At 45.7% G+C, this 18,482-nt stretch overlaps 1 protein-coding gene across 3 annotated transcripts in view; it reads right to left on the reverse strand.

Moving 5' to 3' along the window:
• Positions 1-18,482, reverse strand: part of ELOVL5 (ELOVL fatty acid elongase 5) — a 66,734-nt gene that overhangs the window by 38,048 nt on the left and 10,204 nt on the right. The gene's annotated exons all lie outside the window — the stretch shown is intronic.

The following is an 18,482-nucleotide window of genomic DNA, read 5'->3' on the forward strand; positions in this document are numbered from 1 at the left end:
GGTTCTAGAGTCCAAATTCTGAACGTCCCATCAAATCTAACAGAACCATGGATGAAAGCAGGCATAGATAACTAGGATACATCTGTAAATCTATTATGCTTGTCTGGTTTAAATACAAACTTCATGTCCTCCATTATTTCTGTGCCATTTACTATCCTCCTACACAGAACATAGAAAACTTTAGGTATCAATATAGTTTCGAGTTGTCACATTCTAGATGCTTTTTGATTAAAATATCAAGAAAAGCTTATTCCATTATGAAAAATAAAAACTGCTTTCTTCTATCTCTGGGGCCATTTTCTTGTCAATCCAGTGAAAAGCACAAAGCAGTGAAGAAGCACTTTCATCAAGTGGAGGAGTCCTACCATTCTGGGATCCCAGTTTCCTGGGTGTGTGCGGTGTAGGTGGCAAGTCCTATCCTGCAGGGGGCCCTGGTGTCCCTGGATGGGAAGGAGGCTTCAACACCCACAGCTGCCCAGAGCACAGACACTGGCCAGCAAGGGTTGTGGGGTCTTCTGTAACCCTCTCTGGAAATTCTCCAGCAAGATTAGATCTCTTCCGAGCAAAGCTTTTCTTTTCACCAAGTGCTACTTTCAACGACTGTGCCACTGTGTTTAAAACCCCCTTGGCGACCATTAAAAGTGAAATACAGAGAATGAGGCCCTAAGGTGATTCTATTTTAGTGGAACTCCAAGTATTTCAGCAAGTCACATGAGTGTAACTGAATATTCTGACTGGCTAAGAACAAGATTTTCCCTTCATTTCAATTCTCCCCAAGTAACAGCATTCAACTCCAAGCTGTCATAAAAGTCATTTTGCTGTAACAAAACGAAGATTCAGAAGCCAGTGATTGGATTAGCATGAAGTCAATTAGGTGCCCACCTACAGCCAGAACATGGAAAGCGAGGCACTAAGAGGTCTGAAAGTGAAAATGAAGGACACAGTTAAGAAGGAGAAAAACATATTTATGTATAGAACTTGCAAGACATCTTTCCAGGAGAGCTCAATCAGGAAATTTCAAGAAAAGAATTTAGGCGGTAAAATGGCACACATTACTATTTAGCAACAGGCCTTTCATGGGCATCAAATGTGTTTAAGGAATCACGGTAAAGGCAGACATAGGCAATGTGGTCCGTTGATCAGAAATCGAACTATTGTCTAGCTGGAACTCAACAATCTTAGCTCATTTAAAAACACAAATGTTCCAAGACAAGACGTTTAACTGGGGGGGAAGGGACAGATATAAAAGAATACATGATATCCTACTTTGACCTGGGAAAATTATCACATATTCCTAGAAAGAACCAAATAAATGCACTTGAAGAAAATTAATAGGACTACAGAAGCAGTGACATGTTGAAAATGTATTATGGCTTTCTCCAATGATAATCTTCACATACATGAACAATTTAATATATACCCTCAGGTTGGAGAAGGGAAGAGAGTGTGTCTTGTTAGCTCAGACTGCTATAACAAAAATAACCCCTAATTCTCACAGTTTGAGGGGCTGGCAAGACCAAGGTCAAAGTTCATTGAAACCTTTCCCAAAGGCCTCATCTCCAAATACCATTGCACTGAGAGTTAGGGTTTCAACATATGAACCATAGGGAGGGCGCGGGTGGAATGGAGGCACACAAACATTCTGTCTGTAATAACAAAGAGGTGGTTTTAAGAGATAAAGGGAATGACTGTTTACAGAGTCTAAAGAAAATTGCTACTTTTAAAAAACCTAGCCTCTAAAGTGAATCATTTTCATTCATTCACTCCCTCAAGTTATCAAAACACATAATCTCTACTTTACAAAAGGGCTGCATTCCAGATAGTTGATGTTCTTGCATGCATCCTTCCAGATAGTTGACGTTCTTGCGTGCATCCTCAGTCGTGTCCAACTCTCTGAGACCCCATGGACTGTAGCCTGCCAGGCTCCACTGTTCATGGAACTTTCCAGGCAAGAAAACTGAAGTGGGTTGCTATTTCCTTCTCCAGAGGATCTTCCCAAACCAGGGATCAGTCTGTCTTTTACGTCCTCTGAATAGGCAGGCGGATTCTTCACCACTGTGCCACGCTGGGCAGCCCTTTGATCCAGGTGTTAATTTATAAACCAGTCATCTGGCATTTGGAAAACTCTATTTTCTGTATTCTATTTTCCATAGAAATTGTGATATTTGTAGCTCTAGACCTTTTGGGGATTCCACTCCAATTGTAAAAATATGATTAAAGCAACAAGTTAAAAAAAAAATGATGACAGAGAGTTTGGGTAAAACTGAGAGAGTCTCCCCACATCCTAGGAACCCTCAATTCCCAAATTAGGAGCCCTAGCTGTAAACGGCTGACAGATCTCCAGATGGGCCCTAAACTAATACTGAACTGATAATGAAGTGCCAACTAGTCCTACAAGAAAAAAATCTCTCGAAATGTGTGTGTCATGTGGGTTATTACCTTCCGGGTTCTGACACTTTCACACTATAGTATGATCTTCGGTAGGCTGTACAGACTTCAGTTTATTGATCTATAAACATGTGCAATAATGCCTTCATCCCACAGGATTCTTGTGAGATTATACGAGACACTTGGGGGCAATGCATGGGCACCTCAATTCAACTCCAAGCTGTCAAGACACATGTGGCAGCTGTTTTTATGATCATCAAACATACATTCACGGCATTCTGGGAGGGACTGGGACACGGACCATAGGACAATACAGCCGCCTCCAGAGAAGTCAGAGTCTCATGGGAGAGAGAAGAGGTAACTAACAAGCTGAAGGAGATGCCCTGACAAAGGACGTGCAGATTCTACGCAGGGACCAGTGGGTCACAGGGGCACGTGTGAGGCTTGCCAGTGGGAAATGGGATGGGAGGAGGAGAGAAGAAAGTGAAAACCTATGTTGGAGAAGCAGGTAAGAGTGCTAGTGTTTGCTTTTAAACTGGGGGTGGGTGGAAGGCTGGAAAGAGGGTGATTATCAAGGCTGTCAGAAGACTGCCACAATAGTCCACGCAGGAGATGGAGGCACTGTGAGGCCATGGCAGGGGCGGGAATCAGGCAGGGGCCACAGGAGAGATGGCAGGAAGGCGAGGTGAGGGAGAGGAGGAAACCCACGGGTTCTGACTCTGCACCCCACAGGCAGGATAGTCAATGAGTCAGGGAGCACAGAGTCATAGGGGTGGGGGGAAGGGAAATAGGGAAATTCTGAGGATCTTAGAAATGTGCTGTCAGCTACTAATTATATTCATCACAGACCCATCGTGCCTGCTGAGTCAGGAGGCAGGCCATGCACTGAGTTACTGAGTGCAAACTAGTGAACGTTCTCTGTAATGACATGTTCTCTTGTAAGAAAAGTCTGCAAGATGAACTGGGCACTGAGTCTGTCATGTTAAGTATAAGAAGTTCAAGGTTAAATAAGCTAGGACCTAAGCCACACATGTGTTTAGGGATTTGTGCTCTTGCTAAGAAAACACTAAGCCAGCTATGCTCTAACCTGAATTACACACTTGAGGGAGGTTGAATTATTTAGCAAATTGCTATTTCGCTCCACTAAATGGTGTGCTAATGACTGCTAACGAAAAAGTTTTCCAAAGTTACTCCCCCATCCCATCTCTCCAAAAGAATCTGAAAGCCACTTAGGACAGCCCAGCCCACCTTTTCAAATGATTTTTCTTATTTTCAAGTCCTTTTCTTTTCTCTGAAGAGCAGCATGATGATACTAATGGCAACTAACAGTCCTTACTATGTGCCAGTCGTTCTGCTATAATTGTACGAGGATGGCCTCACTTGACCCCCACCAGCATTTTCCACATCCCCTTCTCACAGGGGAGTACACTGAGGCAGAGGGCAGTTAAGTCCTTTATCCAAGGTCACATCCATAGCAGGCAGACTGACTCCAGAGGCTGTTCTTTTAACCATCACTCTAGTTTCTATGTTACAATAAAAATAAAAAAGGGATGTTTATTGCAGAAACTTGAAAAAAATCGAACAGGGCTTTTTTGGGGGGCGGGGGGGGGAAGGGGTTTATTTTAAAGTAGAAACAAAAAGCCTCTGAGAGTGTGGCAAAATCTACATCCCTCTTTCTGCCATTTACAAACAGAGTGACCTTGGGCAAGTCAACCTCTGAAAGCCTCAATCGCCTCACCTGAAGTATTCCCTTCAAATGGAAGTGCAAATAATACCTAATTGGATGAAATGGTTAGTGTATAGCATTTAGCACAGAGCTATGGTGTTGGAGAAGACTCTTGAGAGTCCCTGGGACTACAAGGGGATCAAATCAGTTGATCCTAAAGGAAATCAGTCCTGAATATTCATTGGAAGGACTGATGCTGAAGCTGAAACTCCAATACTTTGGCCTCCTGATGCAAAGAACTGACTCATTTCAAAAGACCCTGATGCTGGGAAAGATTGAAGGTGGGATGAGAAGGGGATGACAGAGGATGAGATGGTTGGATGGCATCACTGACTTGATGGATGTGAGTTTGAGTAAGCTCTGGGAGTTGGTGATGGGCAGGGAAGCCTGGCGTGCTGCGATCCATGGGGTCGCAAAGAGTCGGACATGACTAAGCGACTGAACTAACACTACATAACAAATATAGAAATGAAATACAAATATATTTTACTTTTTTCTGGGCTTTAACAAAGCATATACCTGTATAATCTTGCATTTCAACACTGCAGCAATTACTTTCTTCATATATCTAATCTAAGCTTCGGAGTAATGTTTATATAAATGCTTTCATTATTCCATTATCAATCATTTAGTCTGTTTCCAAATCTTTAGCATTCTTGAATAACATTGTGATGAACATCTTTGCACATAAAACTTTAATTGTGTATTATTTTCTTGAATGAGATTCCCAGAAGTTGGCCAATTATGTCAAAGAGTCTTCATATAATATACCTTGCAAAATTTCTTTCCAAAACACTTTCACCTATTAATGTTCCCACCTGCAGGGAATTTGTGAGTAGTCTATAAAACTGCATCCTGGCCAGGACTAGGTAATGTTATGAAGGAAAAAGAGGTGTTTTTTTTAGTCTGATACAACATGTTCTATGTTATTAAGAATATAAATCATACAGAAAGCCCAATAACTGAAGAAACATCGAATATATGTATGTAGTCATTTCTGGCGAATGGTTGTAAAGGAAAAATAATAAATTCTGTGTATCATCTACTTTCTGAAAGATTGATTTGTCAATGTAAGCTGGTATTTAATTGGTCACTTAAGTTTTTCTGGGCTTCCCTGGTAGCTCAGTTGGTAAAGAATCTGCCTGCAGTGCAAGGGACCCAGGTTCGATCCCTGGGTCGGGAAGATTCCCTAGAGAAGGAAATGGCAACCCACTCCAGTATTCTTGCCTGGAGAATCCCATGGACAGAGGAGCCTGGTGGGCTGCAATCCATGGGGTTGCTAAGAGTTGCACATGACTGAGAGACTCACACAGGTTATTAGTAAATGGAACTTGTCTGCATTCCACAAAGATCCCCCCTTAAGGCCAGGAATTCAGTCTAGCTAATAATTTTTAAACCAAGGAAGCATGCATCTTACACACACAATAGTAATCTTGCATTTAACAAAGTACACACCAAGTGTTTAAGTATCTATTTTGCCTAGGGACATGGGCTATTTCTTAAAAAACAGAATCTACAAACCCAGTCACAAAGGAGCCCCACAGAATATCAGTAAACCCAGTTCTAGTAACAGAGGCTCATAAAACTAGCTTTTAAAAAGCCAAATGTTTTCTGTGTTTAAGAACTTTAAGTAAGATGGTGCTTCCAGGTGGTTTTTAACTGTGTACATAACATTCTGGAGAGGACAGGCCATTGTTTGCTCATTAGTAGCCAAGCCAGCCAATTCTGTTTATGTCATTAGTATTATTGTCAGTAAAAAGCATCATAATACAGCTTTTTTTTTTTCAAACCCCATGTGGAGGCACTGAGTCAGCAGTCAGAAAAATAGCTTGACTTGCTCACAGAGAAAGTCCCCATGCATTTCACAGGATACAAATGAGAAGCCCCAAGGAGTCCTCTCACCCACACCCAGCACAAAAAAGTTGAACCCAAAGCTTCAACTGAGAATCAACCAACTGCTACTTGCATCGTAAAAATCCTCCTGACGATAAGTGGGCCACCCTTGGGGAAAAGGAAGCCCCAGTGAAAGAAAACTTCGACCCACAAAATGTCAGGCGGGCACTGGGATAAGCTACCCCAGGTCTAATAGGATGAAACAGCATTAACTCTGGCCTGATTTGTTCCAGGATCAAACAAACCTTGGATCATCACAGACTGTAATGCCTCACTAATGAGTTAAGAGGATTTTGTTACAAAAATCATAATATTCTTCCTTTAGAGAATCCCCACCATCAGGGTGGTAAGATCATTAAAAATAAAAAATACAATGATGTTCATGAGAGTAGTAACTGACACTGAATACTCAATGTGTTTAAGTGTCACTCCAGGCACCCTGACATGCACCACCTATTTCAAATTTTTGTAACCTTGTAAAGGGTCTTTTGCCCATTTTACAGAGGAGGAAACGGAGGCTCACACACTGGAGGGTACTATACATGATGACAGAGCCTGTACTTGCTTCAGAGGATACAAACTAAGCTCTTAACTACTGCTCAAACTAAAATCAGACTAAATTTACCTTGGCAAGGAAAATAAAAAAGGGCATCCAAAAGCCACCTTCAGATATGTATAACACACTGCTGGGTTCTAAGCAACAAACTAAGGTTTTGTAAGGAATGATTTATGCCCGAGGCATCCTAACCACCAAGACAGAGGCGTGCAAAGCAGAATGTCACTGGGCCCATGGTTATGACACACCTGATTTTGTTTTTCCTCCCCATTCAAATGAACGAGAAAGAAGTTTGGTGTCCTGCACGCAGCATCAGTGCGGTCCTATTAAATCTTATGTAGCAAACCTGCTTAGAAATGATAGAAAAGCAAATAAAAGTGATAAAGTAATTTCAGTGAGGCTATGACTGAAAAAAATCTCACATGGAAACTTCTGGTTTGAGTGCCCTGAGGGATAACATAATATGGAATGAGAAATGTGTCTACCATGTGCAGCCCTGGTCGGTTTCTAGAGCTAAGATGAGTAATGAATCCTCAAATTTCTTAAATATTTTTCCAGTAGTCATGTACAGATGTGAGCTGGACCATAAAAAAGGCTGAGCAACAAAGAATTGATGTTTTTGAACTGTGGTGTTGGAGAAGACTCTTGAGAGTCCCTTGGACTGCAAAGAGATCCAACCAGTCCATCCTAAAGGAGATCAGTCCTGGGTGTTCATTGGAAGGACTGACGCTGACGCTGAAGCTGAAGCTCCAATACTTTGGGCACCTGATGTGAAGAGCTGACTCACTGGAAAAGACCCTGATGGTGGGAAAGATCGAGGGCAGGAGGAGAAGGGGACGACAGAGGATGAGATGGCTGGATGGCATCACCAGCTCAATGGACATGAATTTGAGCAAACTCCAGTAGACAGTGAAGGACAGAGAAGCCTGGCGCGCTGCAGTTCATGTGGTTGCAAAGAACTGGACACAAACGTAGTGACTGTGTGTGCCTAGTCGCTCAGTCATGTCTGACTCTTGTGACCCCACAGACTGTAACCTGCCAGGCTCCTGTGTCCTTGGGATTTTCCAGACAAGAATACTGGAGTGGTTTCCATTTCCTTCTCCAGGGGATCTTCCTGACTCAGGAATTGAACCCAGGTCTCCTGCATTGCAGGCAGATTCTATACTGACTGAGCTACAAGGGAAGCCAGACTTAGTGACTGGAGAACAACAGACAACAACAACGGCACCTATAATCAGTTATGGATCTATCTCTAGATATGACACCAACTGATGCAATTAAAAATATGCTCGATTCCACAACTGTCCAGTCTATTGGAACAAGGATATACAAGTGGAAGATATAAAAAATAAAGACACCTATAACAGTGAGTTTGGGATAATGATCTAGTCTTAGACCAAGAGAAAAAGCTGAGGAATGCACTATTATCAGATCAGCATGTTTCCATCGACGAAGAGGATCAAGAAACAGTAGAAATAGCTTGACACAGAAGAACCTTCAGAGATGTGCAAACAGCAGAGATAGCCCGTGGGATATTACATAAATAAGCACTTTCCCTCAAAGGCTGGGAGTACAGATTAACCTGAGGCCAAGGACTATTTTTTGGACACTAATAACCCCACTCCCTTGAAAAAGGTAGAAAGGCACTATGCTAAAGGTTGCCAGGTCTCCTGACTCTGTTCTGCCCCCAGGCCCAGTTTCCAAGGTAAAGATCCCAGCAGGGGGTTGATTTCTGTCAGGAAGGTTGGTGCCCAGCTGGTCCTTCAGGATGCTATGTGTGTCGCTCTCTATTTACTCCTGACCAACCTCTCAGGGGTTTAGGGTCCTGTCCAAGAACAAAACCATGTACGGAGAAAAACTACAGCACCGAAGAATCATTCGGGTATTACTCTTCAGAACAAATTCTAGATTAAGATAGCCATTACTGCGTCACAAACCAGGCACATGATACTTACACCCAAGTGTCAAACCTTATCTATTCCAGTGCCCACATCTTATCTATCACAGGAACTGAGGATAGGAGCCCCCTGTGGATTGCACAAGCATCCCAGCCATTTACATACACTCTTCTTGATGGAGGGGACTGGGAGGAATCCACAACTATCCAGTCTATCTGGAATCACATACATGTAGAAAATTAAGACCACAAGGAGCCTGGTAAAAGAGAGGCAGCACCAAAGGGGTGAGCACAGAGGGGAGGAGGGAGAGATCTGGGGCTGGGGCACCCAGGGAGACGTCCGCAGAGCAGTGGAGCTAGGACCCATCCTTAAAAGAGCAGTGGGAGTGGTCAGGCCAAGGGATTTGGGAAAAGGGCTTCCCTGGTAGCTCAGATGGTAAAGAATCTGCCTGCAATGGAGCAGACCCAGGTTTGATCCCTGAGTCGGGAAGACCTCCAGGAGAAGGGATATGGCAACCCACTCTAGTATTCTTGCCTGGAAAATTCCATGGACAGACCATGGGGTCGCAAAGAGTCGGACACAACTGAGTGACTAATGCTTCGCCTCACTTCATGCCAAAGCAAAGACACGACCCAAGAGCAGAGGGGAAAGGGGGCTGCGACCCCCTGAGAAGGATGAAGCGGTCACATGGGCTATGATGCTGCCTTCACCTGAAAGCTGACAGCAACGATTTAAAGCATACTGAAACATGTGAACGCTCTGCAAATGTTAAAGGAATTGATTCTCGGTGGAATTGGGGCAGACTTCATACAGGTGGCATGGGGCCAGGTTAAGGGTTAACAAGTCAAAGACCTAGGAGGCCGAATGTGGATGGCTGTTTCAAGCTGAAGCACAGCATGCAAGGAGGTGTGGAAGGATAAAGGGGGTGAGCAGCGGTGCACCTGGGCACCACCACCATCTCTGCGTGAGCTGATGCTTCCCTCTGCGCCTCACACACATCTACCTCTCCCAGCCGCACGACCACCCCAGACCGTGTTCTTCCACCGGCTCTCCCAGATGGCCAGTCTCAGCTATCCACCCTGTTCCTGCCACGCCCTGCCCCCCATCTCCGCACTGCACCAGAGCCACCAAAACCGGCAGGCCAACTACTGCCTGAAGCCTCTCAACGACTGTGCACCTTGTTCTCTGCAGACAACCCACAACCCCTCATTTGCTTAGGGCCCCTGCATCACTGGCTCACCCCGGCTTCCAGCCCAAGCCTGCCCTCCCCGCCCTGCCCTGCCCACGGCCCGACCACGCCCACCTCCCGCCACCTTCTCCTTTCTGCAGGCAAGCCCTGTGCAGGGTAAGTTCCCTCTGCCTCCTGCCCCTCGGACCCCTACACTCACCTCTACATAAAAGTCCTCACTCAGAGAAATCTCCCCTGACTCCTCTCCCCCAAAGCCCCAGGCTTGGTGAAGCTCCTCTGTTTGCACGAATCACTGCCCAGATGCGATCAGCCCTAGAGGGCAAGGTTCACATGGAGGACAGCTTGGCGCTGGGCCCATAATAAGGTGGGGATGGATGAGTGGTGCATGGTCGCTGGGCTCCAGAGCAGACTGGAGACAAGATGGGAAGATTTGAAAGTCCTCTGACCTTTATGTCATTGGGCAAAGACAGCCTGGTTCTGCGTGACCTCGCTGGCAACACTGCGGTTTCCATCACTGCTCCCAGCACCAACCAGGGCAGCTGACTCAGCTTCAAGACCTTCATCAAAGGGCAGCAGCAAAAAAGGCTGGGTCTGCTTTCCAATCCCCTGCGTCTGGGTGTGTGCCCCCAAGCCAGCAGAACTGCTTCGTCACCCAGCTCGGAAGGGAAGACATGGCTTCCACCTCACTGGCTCAGAAGTGCGGTCTGTCCACTGGTTCACGCAGCAGGCGGGACAGTGCCCCAGTCTGTATGTGAAAGACAGTCCCTTGCTACAGATGGGCTCTGACTTAGGTTCCCAAATTTATCCTGGTTAGAAACAGGACACTCCTGCCCCTCTCAAGGGAGGTTCCTCCCCACCCACTCATCCCCCTTTACCCCGCTGGCAGCCAATTCACTGGTGGTGATTACCATCACCAGATCCAGAACTTCGATGCCTGCCCCCTCCATCCCAGTGCTGGCTCCTGGGGTGTGTCTTCAGTCAACCATCCCACAGATACTCTTGCCGCCACATCTGCCCCTGTGGAGCCTTAATCTGGACAATCTAACTAGCTGAACTGACATGTTCTGCTGAGATTCAGGCTTGTCAGTATGCATTCCCTGAAACTCTCTCTCCTTCAAATGTCAAGGTGCTTGTTACCTGCTACAGGTGGATGAAACTCCAATTATGCCAAGTGAAGGAAAACAGACATCAAAGGCTACATATTGTATGATTCGCTTTATATGAAATATGCAGACTTTGTTGTTCAGTTGCACAATTGTGTCCAACTCTTTGCAACCCCATGGACTGTAGCACGCCAGGATTCCCTGTCCTTACAGCAGCTCAAACTCATGTCCACCGAGTCAGAGATGCCATCCAACCAACTCATCCTCTGTCACCTCCTTCTCCTCCTGCCTTCAATCTTTCCCAGTATCAGGGTCTAAAGATAGAAAGATCAGTGCTGCCCAAAGGCTGGGGGTGGGGAAGGGCAGGGCTGAGAATGGCTGATGGGCACAGGGTCTCCTCTGGGGGGTGAAAATGATTTGGAATTAGACAGAGGTGGCTGGGGTACCACAGTGTGGGTGAACTGCATGCCACTGAATCGTCCACTTTAAAATGGTTAATTTCAGGGGCTTTCCTGGCTGTCCAATAGTTAAGACTGTACACTTCCACTGCAGGGGGCACAAGGCAGGCTTGATCCCTGATCAGGAACTGGAACTAAGATCCCACATGCCATGCTGTGAGGCCACAACATCTTTTTAAAAAAGTTAACATTATATGACTTTTGTGTCAAAAAAAATTCAAATACTTAAAAAAAAAAAAAGCTACTCTTTCCCTCCCAATCCATAAAAGGAGGCTCAGCATCTCCTACTTGCCTGCCTCCTTCAAGAAATGACTGCTCAACTCTGCTTCCCCCTTTATCTTCAATTTTTTAGTAGCTGATAACTCTGTTCAAGTCTCCCCAACCTAAAATCCTTCTCTTAACTTTATTCTACCCTTGAACGTCACCTAGAACTGTCTCAAGATTTCATAAAAAGCAGCCAACTTCAAACAGCCTTTGCTTTCTTAATTCTGTTTCTGGTGGTAAAACAGTCTACAGATGCTGAAACCTACATGCTAAAAAACACTTCTAAAAGTGACAGGTAAGATATACACAAAACTCCTATAAAAATGAATGGGTGAACTTGCAAGAAACTCTTGAGGTCAAGATGGAGGCAGGCATGAGTCAGTAAAAAGGAAGCTCTCAGATTCCCTGGGAGTTGTATCCTCTGGAGAGATGGGAGCCACACAGGGCTATTTAAAGGTAAATTAAAAGTAAGTGGAAAACCTCTGTTGCATTGGCTTCCAAGTGCTATAGTAACTACTACCCGTGACTTGTGACTACTATACTGGACAATGCAAAACGTACCCCATAGAAACACCTGAGCACGTGGAAGCCAGCAGCTCCCTCTACAGTGGCACCGGACTCAAGACATCACAGAAACCGAGGGTATAAACAGCCTCAAAGAAGTCCCCAGAGTAAAGGACAGGGCAGGCGGATGTGTGTCGACAGTTCCCCAAAGCAGAACGCTACATGATCAGACATACAAAAAGGCCAGAAGGACCTTCTGGTAACAGAAGAAAGCGGTAAAGGTTAAATGGTTAAAAAGAACAAGGTGGAGATGTGGGGATGCGACGCTTGGCTTCCCTGATAGCTCGGAGGGTAAGCAAAATCTTTAGTATTAAAAAAAAAAAAAAGTTAAGAAGTATCAATGAAACAAACATGAACACAAAAGAAATTAGCTGTTTTTACAACTATTCCAAAAGACAGCCAATCTGAAGGCCCAAATACAATAATGTACAGATGGCAAAGAGAATGAGATTTAAAAAATAAATAAAGTGAACATATATAAAGGTATTTACACCACACTGAGACCTTTTTAAGTTACTCCTTTCTGCTCTGGATTTTTATTTTAAAAACTGACAGTCCTCCAGTATGGCATCTATGCAAGCAACCAGCATTGTCAGAGGACATAAATTTACTTTGAAATATTACCCTACCTAAGGATGGTACTTACAGACCTTAAATTGACCAAAACCAGTATACCCGATGAAGTTCACATATGAAGGTGACCTTCAGAGATCCAAAGTGATTTCAAAATCAATGTCTAATAGGATGAATGTCAACAGGTAAAACCCATACAAACAGAAGCTCTCTGAATTTCTCAACTTTTAAAAGTGTAAGTCCTAAGAACAAAAAGTCTGAGAGGTGCTGTATTAAAAACTGCATACAGAATTTCTCCTCCTCTGTAAGGTTTCATCTCTAAACTGACATTATAAATTTGGCTTCTCAACTTAAATGCAAAATTCCCAAATATACCTCAAAAAGCACCAGCTAGCAATAATGAATAAAACATACAATATATATAAGTTAAAGCACTCTGTGAAGTAAGTTCTTACCAATTTCCCAGTAAATCAGACTGTATACAGCAGGCTGGGCTGATTTTCATATTAGCATGTGGGTGAAAAACTCTGAATGTTTCTTTAGCACAATACTAACTTTCCTTTCAAACGAAGGTACTCTTCATGGAAACTCAGTCACCCAAACCTAAAATTTTTAGTAATAAGAAGACCTAAGCATCCTGTGGTGAAGTCACATTAGGTAGTACTACAAACAGAATGGATTAACTCACCAGCCAGTATACAGATGCTAAAGTGCTTAAGTACTTACATATGTATCATATATATATGAGAGAAAGAGAGAGCTCAGAATCAGCATTTTTCTGCCACAACAAAACCACACTTTCCATTTGCCTATCATCTCAGCTGTCCAGTTGTCACCGGGTCTTCAGTTCTCTGATTCATGATGCTAATGGGCTCAAGGAAGCTTCATGCAGGAGGTTTCCCAGCCTACTCAAGGGAGCCTGTCTTCCCTGTCCAGGGTTCACTTTCTTCTTCCTCTAAATGGTGTGTCAGTGGCAGTATGTCCCTGACATCACCTGGGGAATGTAATCACCAACAGGAAAGCAGGGTCCCCACTGAATGGAGAAAAGCAGGTCAGCAGAGACAGATAGAATAAATACGATTAAGAGGGAGAAATTTACAGGACGCGCCCTTCTCTCCAAAATAAGAATCTGAGAGTGACACTTCAGAGCTCCAAGCATAACTGCCGTCGTTTTTCCTTCGACAGAGAGCAGTGCTAACAAGAGAACGAAATCCACGTGCCGCTGAACACTCGGTTGCTATTAAGGTGCATCACGCCCTCCCATCTGTCTGTGAAGAAACCCAGGGCTTTCAGACCAGAGCTCAGGGCATTCACCGCAGGTCACGGCCACAGAAGAGCTATTTGCAGGTTCCTCTATAAAATGTTCTTTCTGTTTGCTTTCTGAGATTGGAATACATCAGAGAAAATGACTGCATGCCAAGCTGACCGTCTCATTAAGGGAAACAATTTGATTTCAAGAGAAAAGAAACAGCATGACTGTTTCGAGGGGACAGTAGCTGAAATGTTTAGAAGGGGCACGTCCTCTCCCACCTCTTGATCAACGTGGCTTAACTCTGCTGTACTTGCTTACACTTCCCGAATACTGTGGGGGCTCTGTCTTACCAGGGCACCAACTGATGTGAAAGACAATGAACGAGGTAGCACCCACGAGTCTCATTTAACCAAATCAACGGGCAAAGGGAAGAAAGAAGAGAAAGTTTACTTGGTTAACTTAGAAAGAATGGGATCTTCACTCTAAGAATAAGGAGGAAATAATCTTATTTCCTTTTCTGGAGAATGAAATGGAACTCCCTGAAATTAAACTCATTTTCTTCACATGTGGTTTACGGACACTGTGCATGGTAACTCACTTCAGTCATATCTGACTCTCTGTGACCCCGTGAACTGTAGCCCGCCAGGCTCCTCTGTCCATGGGATTCTCCAGGCAAGAATACTGGAGTAGGTTGCCATGTCCTTCTCCAGGGCATCTTCCTGACCCAGGGATCGGAGCCAGGGATCAAACCCCCTGTCTCTTATGTCTCCTGCACTGGCAGGTGGATTCTTTACCACTAGCGCCACCATTACTGGTCAATTCATCTTATAGGCTTTAAACTTTTTTCAAAGTTAAATTTAGTACAATCTTCACTGAAAACTTGTAAATGCAAATTACATGGTGCAACTGCCACCAAGTAGAAGGTCAGTGATCAGAGAGGGAAGACGGCAGCAATTGATAGGTAAGAAGGCAATGAGTGTGGTGCTACAGGAAGACACCTCTAATGTCAATACACCTGTAACTTCAATCACTACAACCAAGTTCATTATAAAGAACAAAGGAATTCAGAAATCAAGAACTTTCAGGACGTAACCAAATCTAAAACAAGTGTATATATATAGTTCAGTGGCAAACTGATATTAAAAAAGGAAAAGATGTGGAAATGTTATAGCAAGTACCGTCCATTTTCCTTTTGCTAGGACAAGCCAAGTTTTGTTTAGGCTCCATCCTCCTCAGCTCAGTAGGTGAGATCTGATAGGGTCAGAACCCAGGGTGTGTGTGTTGGAGGGCGGGATAGTAACCATGTGACCACTAGTGACTGGGTGGGTGACAGACCAACGGGAGCCACAGAGGCTTCTGGGAAGATGATGTGTGACACAAGGTGAACTATGCAAGGGTCATAAGATTATGTTATTTCTAGTTTTTTAAAACAATAATTTAGTATTAACATTTTTATTTACTAAAATTTTTAAAGGTTCATAGAATTCAAGCGGCAGAAAAAAAAATGTAGGCAAAAAACACTAGGAAAAACCTCTTAACGTTAAGGAATGTGACCTATTAAATCCTTCAAAAGAGTTGCTGAGTTTCTTCACCATAAAAAAATTTAAAGAAAGGGAACAGATAAGTCATGACCAATGACACCCAGTCCTGTATCCCCAACCCCACACTCCAGCGCTGCTTCCACATGTTTGTGCCACCTACAAACACATGGTGTGTCTGCACCTCAGTCCCAACAAGCCAAGCCTCCCTGCCTCCTGACTCCGTCCAGGTGATTCTGTTCTTGCCCAATCACCTTCCAGGAACCCAGTCCTGAAAGCACGCTCCCCCCTGCACGGATCCCAGGCCAGCCCTATGACTCCAGTCACCCTACCCCCACCCTGTCCTGTCCTATCACCTCTTTGCCAGAACCATCTCCTATGAACTCCTTGGCCTCCAGAACCTCCCCACATCCAATGCATCTAATACATACAGCTTTCACACTGATCTCTTAAAGCACAACTCATTCACTCAGCACACACTTACTGACCACTGTGTCAGGTAACCAAGGACCACAAACTTAGTGGCTTGTTGTTGTATCAGTCGCTCAGTCATGTCCAGTTGTGTGACACCATGGATGGCAGCCCATCAGGCTCCTCTGTCCATGGAATTCTCCAGGCAAGAATACTGCAGCAGGTTGCCATTCCTTTCTCCAGGGGATCTTCATGACCCAAGGATCGAACCTGGGTCTCCTGAACTGCAGGCAGATTCTTTACCGTCTGAGCCACCAACGAAGCCCCAGAAGTTCTTTTAACAACACAAGTGTATCTTATAGGTCAGAAGTCCAAAACGGGTCTCACTGGACTAAAATCCAGGCATGCGCATGGCTGCTTTTTGGAGGCTTTATGGGAGGATCCTTCTCCTAGCCTTTTCCAGCTTCTACAGGCTGCGATCTATCGCTCCATTCACAGTTGCCTCCTCCGTCCTGAAGGCCAGCAACATTGGGCCCAGTCTCCTCATACCCCAGCCTTCTCATTCTTTCCCACCCCACTCCTTCCACATTTAAGGACCCTTGAAAAGTGAAAGTGAAAGTCATTCAGTCATGTCCTACTCTTTGTGACCCCATGGACTATACAGTCCATGGAATTCTCTAGGCCAGAATACCAGAGTGGGTAACCTTTCCCTTCTCCAGGGGATCTTCCCAACCCAGGGATTGAACCCAGGTCTCCTGCCTTGCACATGGACTCTACCCGCTGAGCCACGAGGGAAGCCCCTTAAGGACCCTTGGGGGTTGGTTACACTGAGCCCACTTGGATAACCTAGGACACTCGACTTCAGCTGGCTGGCAGCCTTAATTCCATCTGCAGCCTTAATTCTCCACATAGTCACAGTGATGGGAAACTGGGACACATCTTTGAGGGACTTTATTCTGCTGACCACGAGGCCCTGGGCATGGCCAACATTAAACGCAGACTGTGCCGTCAAGCTCAAGTCAGTCCTTCAATACCAAATGTTAATTGGTTCCCAGTGCTTAAAGAGTTCAGCCTAAACCACTTAATCTTACAGGGAAGCCTCCCTTGATTTCAAAACACTCCTGAGCGATTCACCTTGCCCGACCTCCCTGAAGTCCCCTACCACTGATCTCAACCTGCAGAACTGGGAGCACCCAGCTCACTCACTTCTGCTCCACACCCGCTGCAGCGCCGCTCCCAGTGCCTGCACCGTGCTCGCCCCAGCAGACGCGCGCCACGTTCCAGCTCACACACCACCTGCCCTCTCCGACGCCCAACAAAGCCCCGTGGCCCCAGCTGGCCATTCGGCAGGGACACAGAGAGTTCAGGCAGAGGGGTGACCCAGCGCCGCCAGCCAGCTGACTGTGCGGCCCGGCCCTGCCATCTGACCTCTCCGCCTTGCTTTCATCAGCTGTCAGGTGAAGAGCAGCCCAAACTATTTCTAAATCTGCTCCCAGTTCTAGGAAATCCTCGATCCCGAAAGCCACTGTCTAATCAAGGTCAGCATCATGTCAGCTGAACTACTGCACTCCCTTCTGATGGAGGGTCCCTGCCTCTGGTCTTGGCGTTGCTTCCCACTTCCCAAAAAGCATCTTTCCAGATTACTCCTCTCAAAACCAGTTAAAGGCTCTTAGGACAAAGCTCAGATCCCTCAGTGCGGCCTCGGGCCCCTGCGTCCTCCTTTGCTTCTCCTTAGAATCAGTTCCTCATGTGCTCCCTGCCTCCTGCCTCACAGCCTCTGCCTGAACGCCTGCTTCCTCTCTCCAGCAGGCAGATGTCTGCTCAGTCTCCAGGCACCCTTCCCCGGCCCCCTGGGTCTGATTTAGGGGGTCCCTTCCTGTCTGCCCACAGCACCCCACACTGCGCTCTTGGTGCTCATCACTGTGGCACCAGTATCTGTTCCCTGTCGGTCTCTTCCACAGACTCCAACTTCCACGTGGGCAGCACAGTCACTCTCATCCACCCTAGTACAGGCCGGGGGGCAGTCACCAGGATTCCGGGTACAGCAGCAGGACTCTGAGCTGCCCACAGCCACTCAGAATCAAGATGAGATTTCTCAGTCTGTCTGCGGATTTGTGTGGCTGTATGTTTAAAGTCCTGGCTAAGGGAGACATCGGAGAAGGCAATGGCACCCCACTCCAGTACTCTTGCCTGGAAAATCCCATGGATGGAGGAGCCTGCAGGCTGCAGTCCATGGGGTCGTGAAGAGTCGGCCACGACTGAGCGACTTCACTTTCACCTTTCACTTTCATGCACTGGAGAAGGAAATGGCAACCCACTCCAGTGTTCTTGCCTGGAGAATCCCAGGGACGGGGGAGCCGTCTATGGGGTCACACAGAGTCGGACACGACTGAAGCGACTTAGCAGCAGCAAGGGAGACATAAGTGACACTGTCGGGGGTTGGTTTCTGGGAACGTCCCTTAAGAGAAAACACAACTGAATCCTGGGCCCCTTCTACTCTGTCTCCTTCTCCATCCTGCTGCCTCTGAGCCCGACACACAGTGAGCTAGGAGCCTGCAGCTGGTCACCCCGTACCCTTTCCCCAGCCCTCTGTGCAAAATACAAGTAACACCTTGTTTTGAGATGCCATTAGTGGGGCCGTGATTATTTTGGGATCTCTGTCACTTGCA

Source organism: Capricornis sumatraensis, chromosome 22 (genome assembly GCF_032405125.1).
Source record: "Capricornis sumatraensis isolate serow.1 chromosome 22, serow.2, whole genome shotgun sequence".
Classification (NCBI taxonomy): domain Eukaryota; kingdom Metazoa; phylum Chordata; class Mammalia; order Artiodactyla; family Bovidae; genus Capricornis; species Capricornis sumatraensis.